Source organism: Aquarana catesbeiana, linkage group LG11 (genome assembly GCF_042186555.1).
Source record: "Aquarana catesbeiana isolate 2022-GZ linkage group LG11, ASM4218655v1, whole genome shotgun sequence".
NCBI classification, from domain to species: Eukaryota; Metazoa; Chordata; class Amphibia; order Anura; family Ranidae; genus Aquarana; species Aquarana catesbeiana.
In genome coordinates this window covers 97,198,968-97,219,190 of record NC_133334.1, presented here as the reverse complement: position 1 = coordinate 97,219,190, position 20,223 = coordinate 97,198,968, and positions in this window count along the sequence as shown.

Sequence of the window (20,223 nt, the reverse complement as noted above, 5' to 3'; positions counted from 1 at the left end):
ACGCCAGGCATACAATACACCCCCATCACCCCTGATCACCCCCTGATCACCCCCCAATCACCCCCCCCCCCCGTCACACAGACACCAAGCAGTTTTTTTTTTTTTTTTCTGATTTTTTTTTTTTCTGATTACTGCATTGGTGTCAGTTCGTGACAGTTAGTGTGGTAGGGCAGTTAGGGTTAGCCCCCTTTAGGTCTAGGGTAACCCCCTAACCCCCCCTAATAAAGTTTTAACCCCTTGATCACCCCCCGTCGCCAGTGTCACTAAGCAATAGTTTTTCTGATCGCTGTATTAGTGTCACTGGTGACGCTAGCTAGGGAGGTAAATATTTAGGTTCGCCGTCAGCGTTTTATAGCGTCAGGGACTACCTAATAAAGGTTTTAACTCCCTGATTGCCCCCTAGTTAACCCTTTCACCAGTGATCACTGTATAACTGTTACGGGTGACGCTGGTTAGTTAGTTTATTATTTATAGTGTCAGGGCACCCGCCGGTAATTACCTAATAAAGGTTTAGCCCCCTGATCGCCCGGCGGTGATATAAGTTAGGTTTTAAGGTCAGATAGGGTCTGCGTCGCCCCAGGCAGCGTCAGGTTAGTGCCAGTACCGCTAACATCCACGCACGCACCATACACCTCCCTTAGTGGTATAATATCTGAAGGGATCAATATCTGATCCGATCAGATCTATACTAGCGTCCACAGCAGTTTAGGGTTCCCAAAAATGCAGTGTTAGCGGGATCAGCCCAGATACCTGGTAGCACCTGCGTTTTACCCCTCCATCCGGCCCAGCCCAGCCCACCTAAGTGCAGTATCGGTCGATCACTGTCACTTACAAAACACTAAATGCATAACTGCAGCGTTCGTAGAGTCAGGCCTGATACCTGCGATCGCTAACAGTTTTTTTGGTGAACTGGCAAGCACCAGCCCCAGTCAGCGTCAGGTTAGTGCCAGTAGCGATAACACCCACGTACGCACCGTACACCTCCCTTAGTGGTATAGTATCTGAACGGATCAATATCTGATCCGATCAGATCTATACTAGCGTCCCCAGCAGTTTAGGGTTCCCAAAAATGCAGTGTTAGTGGGATCAGCCCAGATACCTGCTAGCACCTGCGTTTTGCCCCTCCGCCCAGCCCAGCCCAGCCCACCCAAGTGCAGTATCGATCGATCACTGTCACTTACAAAACACTAAACGCATAATTGCAGCGTTCGCAGAGTCAGGCCTGATCGCGGCCTAGTACCCCCTGGTCGTAGTCAAACCAGCACTGCAGTAACACTTGGTGACGTGGCAAGTCCCATAGGTGCAGTTCAAGCTGGTGAGGTGGCAAGCACAAGTAGTGTCTCGTTGCCACCAAGAAGAAGACAAACACAGGCCCGTTGTGCCCATAGTGCCCTTCCTGCTGCATTCGCCAATCCTAATTGGGAACCCACCACTTCTGCAGCACCCGTACTTCCCCCATTCACATCCCCAACCAAATGCAGTCAGCTGCATGAGAGGCAGCCGACTGCATTTGCATCTGCATTTCCCAAGTACCCCTACCCAACGAACCCCCCCAAAAAAGATGTCGTGTCTGCAGCAAGCGCGGATATAGGCGTGACACCCGCTATTACTGTCCCTCCTGTCCTGACAATCCTGGTCTTTGCATTGGTGAATGTTTTGAATGCTACCATACACTAGTTGAGTATTAGCGTACAGCATTGCACAGACTAGGCACACTTTCACAGGTTCTCCCTAGATGCCATCGCATTTTGAGAGACCCGAACCTGGAACCGGTTACAGTTACAAAAAAAAGTGTAAAAAAAAAAAAAAACACAAAAAAATATATAAAATGAAAAAAAAAAGTTTTCGTTTTATTGTTCTCTCTCTCTCTCTCTATTCTCTCTCTATTGTTCTGCTCTTTTTTGCTGTATTCTGTTCTGAAATGTTTTATTGTTATTATGTTTTATCGTGTTTGTTTTTCAGGTATGCAATTTTTTATACTTTACTGTTTACTGTGTTTTATTGATAGCCATTTTTTTGTCTTCAGTTACGCCATTCAGCTGCAGCGCGGATTTATTTATCTTGACAGCAACAGCGTTTGTTCCCACGATATATAAAGCTGTGACTCCAGCGGAGGTGATATATGCCGAAGCATGGGGGCAGCAGGGGCGGAGGAGCGATTTGCTCCTACCTTTTGCGGGAGGATGCCCCCATGCTTCGGCATATATAAATGGTGCATGTATGCCCATCATTAGAAGTGGGTGGATGAAGGGAGGTATTCTAATGGTAGGCAGACCCACCGATCAATCTCTTTTTTCCATTCAGCCCACAGGCTGCATAAAAAAAAAAGATTACAATATATGCCCAACAAGGACCAGCAACGTACTGGTATGTTGCTGGACTTTGAGTGGTTATACCAGAATGATGCCTGCAGGTTTAGGTATCATCTTGGTATCATTCTTTTCAGCCAGCAGTCGGCTTTCATGTAAAAGCAATCCTAGCGGCTAATTAGCCTCTAGGCTACTTTTACAAGCAGTGGGAGGGAATGCCCCCCCACCGTCTTCCATGTTTTTCTCTGGCTCTCCTGTCCCAACAGGGAACCTGAGAATGCAGCCGGTGATTCAGCCAGCTGATCATAGAGCTGATCAGAGACCAGAGTGGCTCCCAACATCTCTATGGCCTAAGAAACCGGAAGCTACAAGCATTTCATGACTTAGATTTCACTGGATGTAAACAGCACCATTGGGAAATTGGAAAGGCATTTTATCACACCGATCTTGGTGTGGTCAGATGCTTTGAGGGCAGCGGAGAGATCTAGGGTCTAATAGACCCCAATTTTTTCAAAAAAAGAGTACCTGTCACTACCTATTGCTATCATAGGGGATATTTACATTCCCTGAGATAACAATAGAAATGATTAAAAAAAATATGAAAGGAACAGTTTAAAAATAAGATAAAAAAGCAAAAAAATAATAAAGAAAAAAAAAAAGAAGCACCCTTGTCCCCCCCCCTGCTCTCGCGCAAAGGCGTACGCAAGCGTCGGTCTGGCGTCAAATGTAAACAGCAATTGCACCATGCATGTGAGGTATCACCGCGAAGGTCAGATCGAGGGCAGTAATTTTAGCAGTAGACCTCCTCTGTAAATCTAAAGTGGTAACCTGTAAAGGCTTTTAAAGGCTTTTAAAAATGTATTTAGTTTGTGGCTACTGCACGTTTGTGCGCAATTTTAAAGCATGTCATGTTTAGTACCCATGTACTCAGCCTAAGATTATCTTTTTTATTTCATCAAACATTTGGGCAATATAGTGTGTTTTAGTGCATTAAAATTTTAAAAAGTGTGTTTTTTCCCCAAAAAATGCGTTTGAAAAATCGCTGCGCAAATACTGTGTGAAAAAAAATGAAACACCCACCATTTTAATCTGTAGGGCATTTGCTTTAAAAAAATATATAATGTTTGGGGGTTCAAAGTAATTTTCTTGGAAAAAAAAAATAATTTTTTCATGTAAACAAAAAGTGTCAGAAAGGGCTTTGTCTTCAAGTGGTTAGAAGAGTGGGTTATGTGTGACATAAGCTTCTAAATGTTGTGCATAAAATGTCAGGACAGTTCAAAACCCCCCCAAATTACCCCATTTTGGAAAGTAGACACCCCAAGCTATTTGCTGAGAGGCATGTCGAGTCCATGGAATATTTTATATTGTGACACAAGTTGCGAGAAAAAGACAAATTTTTTATTTTTATTTTTTTTTTGCACAAAGTTGTCACTAAATGATATATTGCTCAAACATGCCATGGGAATATTTGAAATTACACCCCAAAATACATTCTGTTGCTTCTCCTGAGTATGGGGATACCACATGTGTAAGACTTTTTAGGAGCCTAGCCGCGTACGGGACCCCGAAAACCAAGCACTGCCTTCAGGCTTTCTAAGGGCGTAAATTTTTGATTTCACTCTTCACTGCCTATCACAGTTTCGGAGGCCATGGTATGCCCAGGTGGCACAAAATCCCCCCAAATAACCCTATTTTGGAAAGTAGACACCCCAAGCTATTTGCTGAGAGGTATAGTGAGTATTTTGCAGACCTCACTTTTTGTCACAAAGTTTTGAACATTGAAAAAAGAAAAAAAAATTTTTTTCTTGTCTTTCTTCATTTTCAAAAACAAATAAGAGCTACAAAATACTCACCATGCCTCTCAGCAAATAGCTTGGGGTGTCTACTTTCCAAAATGGGGTCATTTGGGGGGGGGGCACCTGGGCATTCCATGGCCTCCGAAACTGTGATAAGCAGTGAAGAGTGAAATCAAAAATTTAAGCCCTTAGAAAACCTGAAGGCAGTGATTGGTTTTCAGGGCCCCGTACGCGGCTAGGCTCCCAAAAAGTCCCACACATGTGGTATCCTCGTACTCAGGAGAAGCAGCTAAATGTATTTTGGGGTGCAATTCCACATATGCCCATGGCCTGTGTGAGCAATATATCATTTAGTGACAACTTTGTGCAAAAAAAAAAAAATGTGTCACTTTCCCACAACTTGTGTCAAAATATAAAATATTCCATGGACTCAACATGCCTCTCAGCAAATAGCTTGTGGGGTGTCTACTTTCCAAAATTGGGTCATTTTGGGGGGGTTTCGTGCCATCTGGGCATTTTATGGCCTTCAAAACTGTGATAGGTAGTGAGGCTCCCAAAAAGTCCCACACATGTGGTATCCCCGTACTCAGGAGAAGCAGCTGAATGTATTTTGGGGTGCAATTCCACATATGCCCATGGCCTGTGTGATAAATATATCATTTAGTGACAACTTTTTGTAATTTTTTTTTTTTGTCATTATTCAATCACTTGGGACAAAAAAAAATAATATTCAATGGGCTCAATATGCTTCTCAGCAATTTCCTTGGGGTGTCTACTTTCCAAAATGGGGTCATTTGGGGGGGGGGTTGTACTGCCCTGCCATTTTAGCACCTCAAGAAATGACATAGGCAGTCATAAACTAAAAGCTGTGTACATTACAGAAAATGTACCCTAGGTTGTAGACGCTATAACTTTTGCGCAAACCAATAAATATACACTTATTGACATTTTTTTTACCAAAGACATGTGACCGAATACATTTTGGCCCAAATGTATGACTAAAATTGAGTTTATTGGATTTTTTTTATATCAAAAAGTAGAAAATATAATTTTTTTTCAAAATTTTCGGAAACCTCTGCAAGACACATGAAAGCCTGCATGGAGTTTGCTAAAAAAACACCCGAAGGACTCCAAGATGGTGAGAAATAAGATTCTCTGGTCTGATGAGACCAATATAGAACTTTTTGGCTTTAATTCTAAGTGATATGTGTGGAGAAAACCAGGCACTGCTCATCACCTGTCCAATACAGTCCCAACAGTGAAGCATGTGGTGGCAGCATCATGCTGTGGGGGTGTTTTTCAGCTGCAGGGACAGGACAACTGGTTGCAATCGAGGGAATGATGAATGCGGCCAAGTACAGGGATAACCTGGATGAAAACCTTCTCCAGAGTGCTCAGGACCTCAGACTGGGCCGAAGGTTTACCTTCCAATAGCACACAGCTAAAATAACGAAGGAGTGGCTTCACAACAACTCTGTAACTGTTTTTGAATGGCCCAGCCAGAGCCCTGACTTAAACCCAATTGAGCATCTCTGGAGAGACCTAAAAATGGCTGTCCACCAACATTTACTATCCAACCTGACAGAACTGGGGAGGATCTGCAAGGAGGAATGGCAGAGGATCCCCAAATACAGGTGTGAAAAACTTGTTGCATCTTTCCCAAAAAGACTCATGGCTGCATTAGATCAAAAGGGTGCTTCTACTAAATACTGAGCAAAGGGTCTGAATACTTAGGACCATGTGATATTTCAGTTTTTCTTTTTTAATAAATATGCAAAAATGTCAACAATTCTGTGTTTTTCTGCCAATATGGGGTGCTATGTGTACATTATTGAGGAACAAAAATGAACTTAAATGATTTTAGCAAATGGCTGCAATATAACAAAGTGAAAAATTTAAGGGGGTCTGAATACTTTCCGTCCCCACTGTATATATACTTGAACAGACTATACATACATTCCTTTTAAGAGGGATTCCACACATTTATTTTTTTTAAGATGGATTAAGGAAGGATTAGAACCTAACCAAACCTGCTTTCTTTGTTACCACTGGGGAAATTTCATCTTAATTCTTGCTGTGTCATTGAGACAGGAAGAACGGGGAACTTTCTCAAACAAGTACAAAGACAGCCATGCAGCATTGTTGTTTCATGGAGTGAAAAACATGTTAGAACCTCACCTCTATTAGGTTTTTATTGTAAGTAGTATAAAATAGGAAGAGTTAAGATTCTGTTGATAGGAAAACTGCTAGCAACAAAAATTGAATTACCTGATGCCCAATCTGCGTCCCAGGGCCTGCATTTGGCTCCTTGGCACTTATTGTGTGGCCCTCATGGCCTCTGCAGGTCATAGTCTGTGTTTGGCTTACATGGGTGCTCAATCAAGCCAGTGATGGAAAATAGGTTAAAGTGGGTTCTACTAAATAATTGACTTAGTTTATTTATTTCACACTATCTTATTTTACTGTTCTGTGCTGCCTTTTCTTTTTTTTTTTTTTTTTTTATCTTTTTTTTGTTTGTTTCCTAGGATAAACGATATAATGGCTTTTTCTGAGAGAAATATAAAATATGTTAAAAATATTTTTTTAAAGGGCTGTGGGGGTACAAATGTGGACGACTTGATTTATAAAGGGGATGTAATAGCAATGATCTCTGACAGTTCTTTGTAACATTTCCCCACGTTATCACTGCTCTCTAGCTCCCTCATCATCTCCTCCTATGCTCATATCCAGGACTTCTCCAGAGCCTCTCAGATCCTCTGGAACTCCCTACACTTGTTTGACCAGCTACTCACGTGGCACATGAGAGAAAAGTGCTGCTCTGTAGCAAACATGCAGGGTTGCTATTAATTCTTAATGGCACACCCACACATCTGCAAACTGTGTGCCAAGCCGACATGGTATGTAGTTTGGTGCTGCACGATTAAAAAAAAAGGGGCAGGGACTTCTTTTTCCAAATTTCTCATGTGTAATGCCACGTACACACGGTCGGACTTTCCGGCAGGAAAAGTCAGACGGAATCTTTGCATCGGACATTCCGATTGTGTGTGGGCCTCATCTGACTTTTTTTTTTTCGAAAATTCTGACAGACCTAGAAATAGAACATGTTTTAAATCTTTCCGACGGAATCAATTCCTATCGGGAAACCCACTCGTCTGTATACTGTTCCGACGGACCAAAAACGACGCATGCTCTGAAGCAAGTACGAGATGGCAGCTATTGACTACTGGCTATTGAACTTCATTTTTCTAGTCCCATCGTACGTGTTGTACGTCACCGTGTTCTAGACGGTCGGACTGTGGTGTGATCATGTGTAGGCAAGACAGTTTCAGCGGAACTCCATCGGAACTTCGTCGGAAAAACCTGCAGAGCTTATTCCGATGGAAAAACCGGTCGTGTGTACACGGCATAAGGCAGTCTATTGAAATGAATGTGAACCAGACCTTAGGCAATCCCTGAAAGCTCAACTAAGCCTATCCTGCCTCTACTTACTGTAATAACTGAGTTTTCATTTCTCCTTTAACCTATCCGCATACAGTTATTATTTTTTATGTCACTTATCCTTCCCTTTTAAATTGTACTTTTTCAAAACCATGTCCCTCCTAACCCTTTGTGAATTGTATTGTAACTGTACTTTCTCCCTTTATATTGTAAGGTGCTGCATATCTGTTGGTGCTAAATAAATTCTGTATAATAATAACACTAATAATCACTGTCTTCTGAATCACTGTCTTCTGAAGCATGTTACCAGTCTCCAGCAACTCCTACATCATGTTTGCAGTTTATGGCCATCTCCTGTAGCATTTATGTAGTCCTAGACATCTCCTATTGTATGTCTACACTCTCTGACAGTTTTTAGGAGTGTTACATTCAAGGGATATTATTGGTGACATCAGGGACTGCACATGAGACCATCTATATCATTAAGGTTGACTGCCACTGTTTTAACTCTTCCCCACTTTATTAAAAACAAAAAAAAATCACATTACAAATTAAAATTAAAACTCATTCTTACCACGCAATGCATGAAACAGATAGTCGGTATCAGATGAAGAAACCACAAGTTCCGAATAATAACCTGTAAAAAATGATATATGAAAATTATATTAGTATAGATAAATCAATAATGCAACAACAATACTTGTTGGAAGAAATGTGTTGAATATCACACACGGACATGGCAGAGAAGGTAGAAGTAAAGAAGGAAAGATAAACTGTCTAACCAAGTGAAATATGCATGAAATGCTGCGTACACACGAGCGGACTTTCCGGCAGACTTGGTCCGACGTTCTTCCCGCCGGACTTTCCGGCGGACTACAGCCGGACTTTCTGAACGGACGGACTTGCCTACACACGACCAGACTTTCTGGCAGGCTAGGTCCGCCCGTCTTTCCGACAGACTTTTGCCGGAGTTACGGCGGACTTTCAGAATGAACGGACTTGCCCACACATGGACAAGTCCGTTCAATTTGAACGTGACTCGGATACGACGAGACTAGAATAGGAAGTGAATCTCGCCGCTTTTATCGGCGAATTTAACTCCTTGCGAGCCCCGTCGTGCGGCATCCCCGGCTCTTAGGTCTGGCATAGATTTTAAGGGGAACCCCCTACGCTGAAAAAACGGCGTGGGGTCCCCCCCAAAATCCATACCAGACCCCGATCCGAGCACGCAGCCCGGCCGGTCAGGAAAGGGGGTGGGGACGAGCGAGCGCCCCCCCCCTGAACTGTACCAGGCCGCATGCGCTCAACATGGGGGGGGTGGGTGCTTTGGGGGAGGGGGGCGCCCTGCGGGGCCCCCCCACCACAAAGCACCTTGTCCCCATGTTGATGAGGACAAGGGCCTCTTCCCGACAACCTTGGCCATTGGTTGTCGGGGTCTGCAGGTGGGGGGCTTATCGGAATCCGGGAGCCCCCTATAATAAGAGGGCCCCCAGATCTCAAAAACCTTTGTAGTGTGTTTTATTATTGACAATTTTTCCCTAGGTAAATGGGTAGGGGTACCATGTACCCCATACTCATTCACCTAGGGTGGGGGCCAGGATCTGGGGGCCCTCTTATCATAGGGGTCTCCTGGATTCCGATAAGCCCGCCAACCAACGGCCAGGGTTGTCTGGCCCTTGTCCTCATCAACATGAGGACAAGGTGCTTTGTGGTGGGCGGGCCCCGCAGGGCACCCCCCCTCCCCCAAAGCACCCACCCCCCCATGTTGAGGGTATGCGGCCTGGTACGGTTCAGGAGGGGGGGCGCTCGCTCGTCCCCATCCCCTTTCCTGACTGGCTGGGCTGCGTGCTCGGATCGGGGTCTGGTATGGATTTTGAGGGGGGACCCCACCCTGTTTTTTTGGCGTAGGGGGTTCCCCTTAAAATCCATGCCAGACCTAAGGGCCTGGGATGCCCCACACTCGCCGCAATAGGAAAATTTGTTTTTCCTATTGCAGCGAGCGCGAGATGCAGTACCCTGCCCTTGCGTCGTATCTGGTTCGTCGGACCAGCATACAGACGCATACAGATGAACGGGCTTTCCGTCAGGAACTGAGTCCGGCGAACTAAGATTTGAAGCATGCTTCAAATCTAGGTACGGCAGACTTTTGGGAAAAAAAAGTCCACCGGAGCCTACACACGGTTGGATTGTGCGGTGGACTCTGGTCCGCCGGACCAAGTATGCCGGAAAGTCCGCTCGTGTGTACGCAGCATTAGACTTCTGCCCTAAATAATGTGGACTAAAATGATAAGTCTATTATAGAATAGCTCTGACCTTTTCTTTTGTTTATGTGATCCCTAACCAGAACATAGAGCATTTATTTTCTTTAAAATATTAATTTAAAGCAATTTATTTTACATAAATCTAGGTTGTTATTTGTTGTCTACAAAAATAGTTTGAATCATTATTTAAGGAGGAGCTTCAGTCAAATGTGCAAAAATTAAAAGTCAGCAGCTACAGAAACTGTTTACTGCTGCTTATCTTTAATATAAGGATACTCCCCTGCCCAAGGATCCAGTGATGCCCTCACCTGAGCTGGTTTCCTCATGGGTTTCTCCCCCCATCTTTGGTCCGCGGCGTTGGCATGTTAACTGTGGGAAGTTGTCTGTGACTGCTTACGGCTTCACAGCCAGCTGCCCACTACGCATGTGTGAGCCACACTGCGGTTTGTGAATGGTGATGTGTCCCAGAAGGTTGCAGGTGGGGGAGGGGGGAAGGCGATCTGAGCGGAAGGGTACCTGTCAAAACCTGTCTTCTCTGTACAGCGCAGCCCATATGACTATAGAGTCAAACATGTGGGCAGGGGCGTAACTACCACCATAGCGCCCCATGCGGGCGCTATGGGGCCCGCAGCCGAGTGGGGCCCAGTGAGGATAAGAGCACCGCCGGCACAGTCTCCCAGCCAGGAGAAGAGAGAGGAAAGGAAGAGGCGAGCTGTCCGTATCAGCAGAGATCTGAATTGCCCGATGCAAGAGCTTTCATTAGAACTTCCAGTGTTCCCGGGGCTCACGTCACATAGCTCCACCTTTTGGCCGGTGCCTTTGATAGACAGAACGCCGATCCAATGCGGGACATGTGACGTCATCAAAGGCGTCGGGCCAAGAGGTGGGGCTATGTGACGATGACCCCCGGGAAGACAGGAAATTCAAATGAAAGCTATTACAGCGGGCAATCCCACTCTCTGCTGATCCGGGTGGCTTGCCTCTTCCTCTGCATAGGTGGGGCTGTATGGGGCACAGGCAGACCAGGCTGTATTGGGCACAGGTCAAGCTGTATGGGGCACAGGTCACGCTGTATGGGGCACAGGTCATGCTGTATTGGGCACAGGTCACGCTGCATTGGGCACAGGTCACGCTATATGTGGCACAGGTCACGCTGCATTGACACTAGGGCAGCTGTGGGGGGGGGGGCTGTTTGCAGGGGGCCCCATACAACATTTTGCTATGGGGCCCTGCTATTTCTAGTTACGCCCCTGCATGTGGGCAAATACACAATGGTAAATTACACTCCCTTCCCTCCCTTCTCTTTCATGTTTTTCTATTGCTAAATACTATGAAGGTGGGATATAATATGCTGATTGATTACATTCACTCAGAAACTCACGTAAAGCTTACTTTAAATATGTCAGTAATAAATGTATCAAATGTAATTGCTAATAATGCTAAAGTAAATAAAAGAGCCTTGGATGCAGATACTGAACAAAATGAATGCTATTGTCAATCATCTTTAACTCCGCTTACACCATATTGCACAGCAAATACACATGTGATGTTCAATAAAGATTTATAGGGAGTGGTAAAACATTTTTTTTAGATTTATAATTTAATTTGAATTGCTCTTCTGAAACTGAAACCAATCAGGGCTGTGTAGACAGACTCATACTGTAAAGAGCATAAAGCCCCTCCCTAGGATCTTTCCCTGTAGATGTCAAAGAACCGGGAAAGATCATATGACCACACAGCAGTACTACAGGAAAAAAAAAATTAAAAAAAATTACAGTGGCATGATATATATGATTTATGTGACTGAATTATGACAATTAACACTTCTCTGTTTAATATCACTTTAAGCCACACAAAGCATATGCGTCAGGATATCTAGATCAGTGGTTTTCAAACCTTTCCTCAAGTACCCCCAACTGGCCATTTTGATCGCCCCCTAGTGTTAACCCCTTCCCTGCCAGTGACATTTATACAGTAATCAGTGGCTATGCAAACATGGCCTGTTGGGGGTACTCGAGGACAGGGTTGAGAACCAATGATCTAGATCAGGGGTCTTCAAACTGCGGCCCTCCAGGTGTTCAGGAACTACAATTCCCATCATGCCTACTCATGTCTGTGAATGTCACAGTTTTACAATGCCTAATGGGATGTGTAGTTCTGCAACAGCTGGAGGGCCTTAGTTTGAGGATCCCTGATCTAGATGATGTAATTTTTACTCCTGACTGGGATTCCTACCTACTGAAGGTTCAGGCAGTTCTAGATTGTAATCGCCACGTAAACAGACAATCCAAAAAATATGTGAAGAGCCTGGAAGAAGCCTGGTATCTTAGCTACAGTACAGGGCAGGGGGTCAACAAGGGGGGGACAAGACTGAAGCAAACAAAAGTTGACCCTAGCCAGTGCCAGACAAAAAAAGCCTAATGTTGGTACTATAGCAGCTCCACTTAGTGGTATATATATATGTGTATGTATATGTATATATATATTTTTTTTTTCATTGTGCACAGGCAATTAAACATCTGGTGAACACACACTCAAGCTTTCTTTGCAACCAGAAAAACACATCATTTTACCAGTTCCGGACTACCCCACGTACATTTACTGCAGCAGGGCGGCCTCTCTGCGTGAAATCACGTATCTGTACGTGATTCGTGTCCATGGGTAGGGGGGCTCGGGCGATTATTGGATTAGATTCAGAACCGATCAATCATCAGGTCCAATGATTTTTGGCCCGGACCTGCTGATTGATCTTGATGAATGGCAGACTGTCCTGTGCCTGTGTACTGTAAACACAGGCACAGGAAATGATCTAATCTTCTCTCCTGGAGTCCTTTTCAGATCCAGCAGAGAATAGAGAACATCTACAGTGAGTATAAGCACCACACTGACACCAGAACACACAGTTATGCCACATACACACGACCGGTTTAGCCGTTGTAATAAACTCCAACGGTTTCTCCGACGGAACTCCGACGAAATTCCATTCAAGCGGTCTTGCCTACACACGGTCAACCGACCGTCCAGAACGCAGTGACGTACAACACTTACGATGGGCCTAGAAAAAGAAAGTTAATTAACCAGTAGCCAATAGCTTCCGTCTCGTACTTGCTTCAGAGCATGCGTCTTTTTTGGTCCGTCGGACCAGCATACAGACGATCGGTTTTCCCGATAGGAATTGGGTCCATCGGAAAGATTTAGAACATGTTCCATTTCTAGGTCCGTCAGATTTTTTGAAAAAAAAAAGTCCGATGAGGCCTACACATGATCGGTATAATACAATGCAAAGCTTCCGTCTGACTTATTCTGTCAGACAGTCCGCTCATGTGTACGCGGCATTAGGCACATTTAACCCCTCGATCACCCCCCCAGTTAACCGTTTCACTCCCTGTCACAGTGTCATTAGGTACAGTGTACAGATATTTTACTGATCACTGTATTTAGTGTCACTGGTGACGCTAGATAGCGTTAGCGGCAGTTAACATCAGTCCCAGGGTACCCGCCATATATTCCCTAATAAATTTTTACCCCCTGATGACGCCCAGTTAACCCTTTCACTGCCTTGTCACAGTGTCATTAGTACAGTGTACAGATCTTTTTTCTGATCACTGTATTAGTGTCACGGATGATGCAAGATAGCATTAGTGTCAGTTAGCGTCAATCCCACACAGCGTCAGATTGCCCAAAACATATTCACTAATACATTTTAACCCTTTGATAGCCAGTAACACTAACACACACACACACACTATACACCACCATTACTAGTGTAGTCTTAACGGATCAGTATCTTTGATCAGATCAGAACTATACTAGTGTCCTCAATAACGCAGCGTTAGCAGGATCAGTCCCAACACCTACCAACACCTGCATTTAGCCCCTCCTCCCCCACCCCCAACCAGTGCAGTGTCAGTAGATTACTGTCACTTCTGATACACAGCACACAAAACTGCAGCGTAAGCAGAGTCAGGCCTGATCTCTGCTAGCGCTATCAGTTAATTTTTTTGTATCGGTTCAAACAGTCCTTGACAACTAGGTGTTTTTTTTTTACCTGTGAGTCACACTAGGTACCTATAGATTTATTGGCCAAAATGTCAAATGAAAGGTACACTAGTGAAGAGGCCTACAGGATACTGAGCATGACAGAAGAGAGCGATGGGGGGTCCTCACTGTCAGAATCAGGCTCAGTATATGAACCTGTAGAGAGCAGCGGCACCCTGACAGAAAGCTCTGATGATAGAGTAGTGGTCCCTGCTAAGGTCAGGCATACCCAACCCCTTTCCCAGGTTGCCGAGGTGCTATAATTGCATGATTCTCGTATGCAGCAGAGTGCCAGTACTAGTGTCGCTCTACCTTCTGGTGAACTAGTGAGCACCAACGGCCTATTACATCCTGGTTGTAGACAAACCAGCACTGCAGTAACACTTGGTGACATAGCGAGTCCTATAAGTACAGTTCAAGCAGATGCGGTGGCTAGCACAATAGTGCCCCGCAGCTACCAAGAATTTAAAGACAGACCTTGAAAATCCTGATTGGCAGCCCACAGATTGTGAGGCACCCGTACTTCCCTCATTTACTGGGCAACCCAGAATTCAGGTGAAAACAGCAGATTTACCTCCCCTTGGTTTTATTGGCTAATTTCATGGAAGATCTGTACAAATCTATTGTGGACCAAAGCAATTTATATGCCAATCAATTTATCGCCACAAATCCAAATTTGACCCTTGCCAGACAATTTGCATTAAAAACTATCATGGTTTCTGAATTTAAGACTTTTCTGGGCCTATCCCTCAACATGGGCGTTACTAAAAAGAATGAGTTGTGATCATATTGGTCCACTGACCCAATTCATTATATGCCCGTGTTCTCTGCTGCCATGGCAAGGACTAGATACAAGAAAATCTTGCAGTTTATGCACTTTAAGGACAATGAACTCTGTCATCCTCGGGGTGACCCTGCATATTATCGGCTCCACAAAATTCGGCCCTTCATAGACCACTTGAACCAAAAATTTGCAACCTTGTATGCGCCCCAACAAGCTGTCTGCGTAGATGAATCCCTCGTTAATTTTTCTGGCCACCTTGCTTTCAAACAGTTTCTCCCCAGCAAGCGTGCCAGATATGGGGTCAAAATGTATAAGCTCTGTGACAGGGCAACAGGCTATAGATGGAGTTTCCTGGTTTACGGGGGAAAAAATAGCAGCATGGAGCCCCCTGACTGCTCAGACTACATAAGGAGCAGCAGCAAGACTGTTTGGAAATTGGTGTCATTCTTATTCAGAAAGGGGTACCACTTGTATGTGCTCAATTATTACACAAGTGTGTGACTTTTTAGACACTTCTTTGAATTTAGAATTGGTGCATGTGGCACCGTGCGACCTAATCGCCGGGGCTTGCCCCAACGGCTTGTAAATTCCTGAATTAGACAGGGGGAAAGAGCCTGCCTGAAATGAAATGAATTGCTGGCAGTGAGGTGGAAGGACAAATGGAACATTTTTGTTCTGTCTTCCATTCACGCAGATACATGTGACTGGTGTTGTTCAGAAGCCTCTCTGTGTCCACTACTACAACCTTAACATGGGAGGGGTGGACTTCAATGACCAGATGATGGGGCCATACTTAGTTGCCCTTAAGGCCAGATGCTGGTACAAGAAAGTGTCTGTATATTTATTCCAATTGGCTCTGTTTAACACTTATGTACTATACAAAGCATCAGGAAGAAGTGGATCCTTGCTAAAATTCCTGGAAAGGATCATCACAATCCTTTTGTATCCAGAAGGTGCTGTGGCCCAATTTCCCAATCCAGATGCAGTGAGCTGGCTGCATGAAGTGCACCCCAAAAAAGATATTGTGTCTGTAGAAAACACGGATATAGGCATGACACCCACTATTTTTGTCCCTCCTGTCCTGGCCAACCTGGTCTCTGCATCCAGGACTGTTTCAGTCACTACCACATACTAGTGGATTATTAATATAGGGTACAGCACGGCACACTCTAGGGCACACATTCACACAGGGTCTCGAAAGATGTTAGATGACTATCGCATTTAGAGAGACCCTAACCTGGAACTTTGAACATTTTTTATAGTTACAAAAAAGTGTAAAAAAAAAAAAAAGAGAAAAAACAAAACAAAAAATAAATTAAAAAGCCAAAAATAGTTGTCCTTTTATTGAGTTAATGTTCTGTTCTTACTGTTTTACTGTACTTTATACTATACTGCTATGTTGTAATGTTTTATTGTTACTGTGTTTTATTGTTAACCATTGTTTGCTTTTGTCAGAAACCATGAATCAGACTGAGACAGAAGTACACTTAAATCACACTTGTTTAATAATAATAAAAAAAGGTAAACAGAGTAAACATAGTCAAAACATAGCCAGAGTTCAGAAACCGTATTGGATAGTCAGACAAGCCAAAACGTCAGGGAGCCAGAGAGGAGTGTAGTAGAACAGCAAGCAGGATCTGGAGCCAGAAGGACTGTCAGCCAAGCAAGTCTTTAACAGGAACACAGGAGAGCATCTCTAGAGATGTGACCAAGGCGAAGGCAGAGATCATCTGGACTGGACGGCTTAAGTAGGCAGGACTGATGAGCAGGATATCATCAACAGGTGAGTCACTGTGGAGAGATAGGAGCTGGCAATTAGCCGACAGCTGAGCGGCCAGCTTTGAGAAGGAAGGGCTGAGCCCAGCCCTGACAGCTTTGCAGGTATGCCATTCTACTGTTTTACTGTACTGTATACTATATTGCTATATTGTAATGTTTTATTGTTACTGTGTTTTATTGTTACCATTGTTTGCTTTGCAGGTACACCATTCACCTGCAGCACTGATATGTTTAGTCTGACAGCAACAGTGTTTGCTTTCAGCATATGTATGTCAGTGACTACAGCACTGTAGTAGGTGGTTTCACCACCGCAGTTAAAAAAGAGCATATATGGTGAAGCATAAGGACTGGCGTAGATAGAGGGCAGACCCTATGCTTTGCCATATATTTTTTACTCTTTTTTTGGCACAGATTGAAATAAAAGAAAAAAGCTGTTTTTTTATTGAGTTAATGTTTTGTTTTATTTTTAACTGTTGTTTGCTTTGCAGGTACGTCATTCAGCTGCAGCACTGATCTGTTTATTCTGACAGCAACAGGGTTTGCTTTCAGCATACATAAATCAGTGACTACAGTGCTGTAGGAGGTGATTTCACCACCACAGTTAAAAAAAAGAGCATATATGCCAAAGCATAGGGGCTGGGGAGGACAGAGGGTGGATCGCCCCTATGCTTCGGCATATATTTTTTTCCCTTTTCTTGGCAGAGATTTCTTCATCCACATCGATCGATGGGAATGGAGGAATCTGTTGGGCTGAATGAAAAAAAAGAACATTGCATGTATGCCCATCATTAGAAGTGGGTGGATGCAGGACGGTATATTCTAATGGTGAGCATACAACACACTTTTTCTGGCAGAGATTTCTTCATCCACATTGATCAATGTGAATGGAGAAATCTGTTAGGTTCTCTTTTTTCATGCAACCCACAGGCTGAACATTAAAATATATGCCCAATAAGGACCAGCAACGTACTGGTATGTCGCTGGATTTTTATTGGTTATATAGGAATGATGCTAGCAGGTTTAGGCATCATCTTGGTATCATTTTTTGCAGCCGGTGGTCGGCTTTCATGTAAAAACAATCCTAGCAGCTAATTAGTCGCTAGACTGCTTTTATAAGCAGTGGGAAGAGACGTTCCCCCCCGCCACCTCCCACGCTTTTCTCTGGCTCTCCTGTCCCACCGGGGAACCCGAGAATGCAGCTGGTGTTTCCGCCAGCTGACCATAGAGCTGATTAGAGACCAGAATGGCTCCAATCATCTCTATGGCCTAAGAAACCATAAGCTATGAGCATTTCATCACTTTGGTTTCACCAGATATAAACTGCTCCTTTTTAAATTGGGAAAGTATCTTATCACACTGATCTTGGTGTGGTCAGATGCTTTAAGGGCAGAGGAGAGATCTAGAGTCTAATAGATCCCAAATATTTTTTTAAAAAGTGTACCTGTCACTACCTATTGCTTTGATAAGGGATATTTACATTCTCTGTAATAACAATAAAAGTGATAAAAAAATTAATGAAAGGGACAGTGTAAAAAAATAAATAAATAAATAAAAAAGCAACATGAATAATTAAAAAAAAAATTACATCACCCCTGTCTCCCCGTGCTTGCGTGCAAAGGCGACCACAAGCATCAGTCCGGTGTCGTATGTAAACAGCAATTGCAATAGACCCGATCAGCGATTTTTAGCGGGACTGCGACATTGCGGCGGACAAATCTGACACTAAGTGACACTTTTTTGGGATCAGTGACACCAATACAGTGATCAGGGCTAAAAGAAAAATGCACTGTCACTGTACCAATGACACTGGCAGGAAAGGGGTTAACATTAGGGGTTAAGGGATAAATGTGCTCCTAAAGAGTGCTTTCTAATTGTGTGGGGGATGCTTTGACTGGGGGAAGACAGAGATCCGTGTTCCTGCTGATCAGAAACACAAGATCTCCATCTTCCCCTCTCACAGAATGGCCCGATGTTCGCCGGCCCCCGTCAATCATTTTCAGGAGAGGCAGAATGGCGGTCTGCCTATGTAAACAAGGCAGAACGCTGTTCTGCCTCTCCTGAAAATGATTTTTAGGTCCCAGTGAACATTGTGTCCACCAGACACGCTGATTGGCTCCCACTGTGTCCAATCACAGCAGCAGCGGGTCACCGGTGGCGAGCATGCATGACCCAGAACCTGTGCATCAAATCACGTACAGGTACATGATTTCAAGCAGCAGCCCCACCCTGCCGCAGTATATATGCGTTGAGCGGTCCAGAAGGGGTTAAAATAATTTTTTAAAAATTGTGTTTCTAAAATCGCTGCACAAATACTGTGTGACAAAAAAAATTGCAATGCCCACCATTTTATTCTGTAGGGCCTCTGCTTTAAAAACATATATAATGTTTGGGTGTTCAGACATTAATGTTTGGGGGTTCAGAGTCATTTTCTAGTAAAAAAGTATATTTTTTTCATGTAAACAAAAAGTGTCAGAAAAGGCTTGGTCTTCAAGTGGTTAGAAGAGTGGGTGATGTATATCATAAGCTTCTAATGTTGGGCATAAAATGCCAGGACAGTTCAAACACCCCCCAAATGACCCATTTTTGGAAAGTAGACACCCCAAGCTATGTGCTGAGAGGCATGTTGAGTCCATTGAAATTGTTATTTAAATTATATATTGCTCACACATGCCATGGGTATATGTGAAATTACACCCCAAAATACATTCTGCTGCTGCTCCTGATTATGGGGATAGCACATGTGTGAGACTTTTTGTCAGTCTAGCCGCATACAGGACCCCGAAAACCAATCACCGTCTTCAGGCTTTCTAAAGGCGTAAAATGGTGATTTCACGCCTCACTACCTATCACAGTTTCGGAGGCCCTGAAATGTCAAGATAGCCCCCCCCCAAATGACCCCTTTTCAGAAAGTAGACAAAAAAAAATTTCTTTTTTCTTTTTTTAAATTTCAAAACTTTGTGACAAAAAGCGAGATCTGCAAAATACTCACAATGGAAACAATAGAAAGATAGAGTGGGGATTTTTTGAGGTGCAAGAATATCGTCAAATACTTTTCAATAAAAAAGGAATGTATTTCTTATTTTGAGAAGCAAAACAAAACCATATATATAAAAACAAGGGACACAGGCATGTACAGTACTATTATTGTGATGTTAAACAGGACAGCATTATCCCGACATGTTTCGCCCATAGATCAGGCTACTTCAGGGGAGCTGTCTTTGTAGGTACAGGCCTTCTAGAATGGACAACAAGTATACAAAGTAATTAAATATGCACCTGTGTCACCACTCCCAGGACAGTGCTTCTAGCCCAGTTCACCCGAAAAAATGGGGGCGAAGGTCCAGGTCCTATCGCAGTCTCCTCAGAGGCTGACAATGCAAGTCGGGACCACAAGCGACTGGGGGTCACAGAGGGAACAAAAGGACCAGCTAAAAACAGTATGCAACGGGTCAAATAAGTAAAGGGTATAAAAGGGGAGAATATATGGTAATGATAATGTATCAGTTAAATAAAGAAAGGGTAAGCTTACAATATGGACCCAAAAGAAACTTGAAAGCCAAGGGACTTGAAAATGTTACATAGCAGCACTGGAGGTACTCATCAGGCTAATGCAACACTGAAAAGAAAATGACAAACAACAGACGGTGATCTAAAAATGAGACCAATCGTTCAAGCAATAATAAAACACCAAAAAGGGATGATCAGAGGAAACCTAAGATTGCGACGTTTTACGCGCTAACGAAGGTACATAAATCACTAAATCATCCCCCTGGCCGCCCTATTATTTCTGGTTGTGGCTGTCTAACCGAAAATGCTAG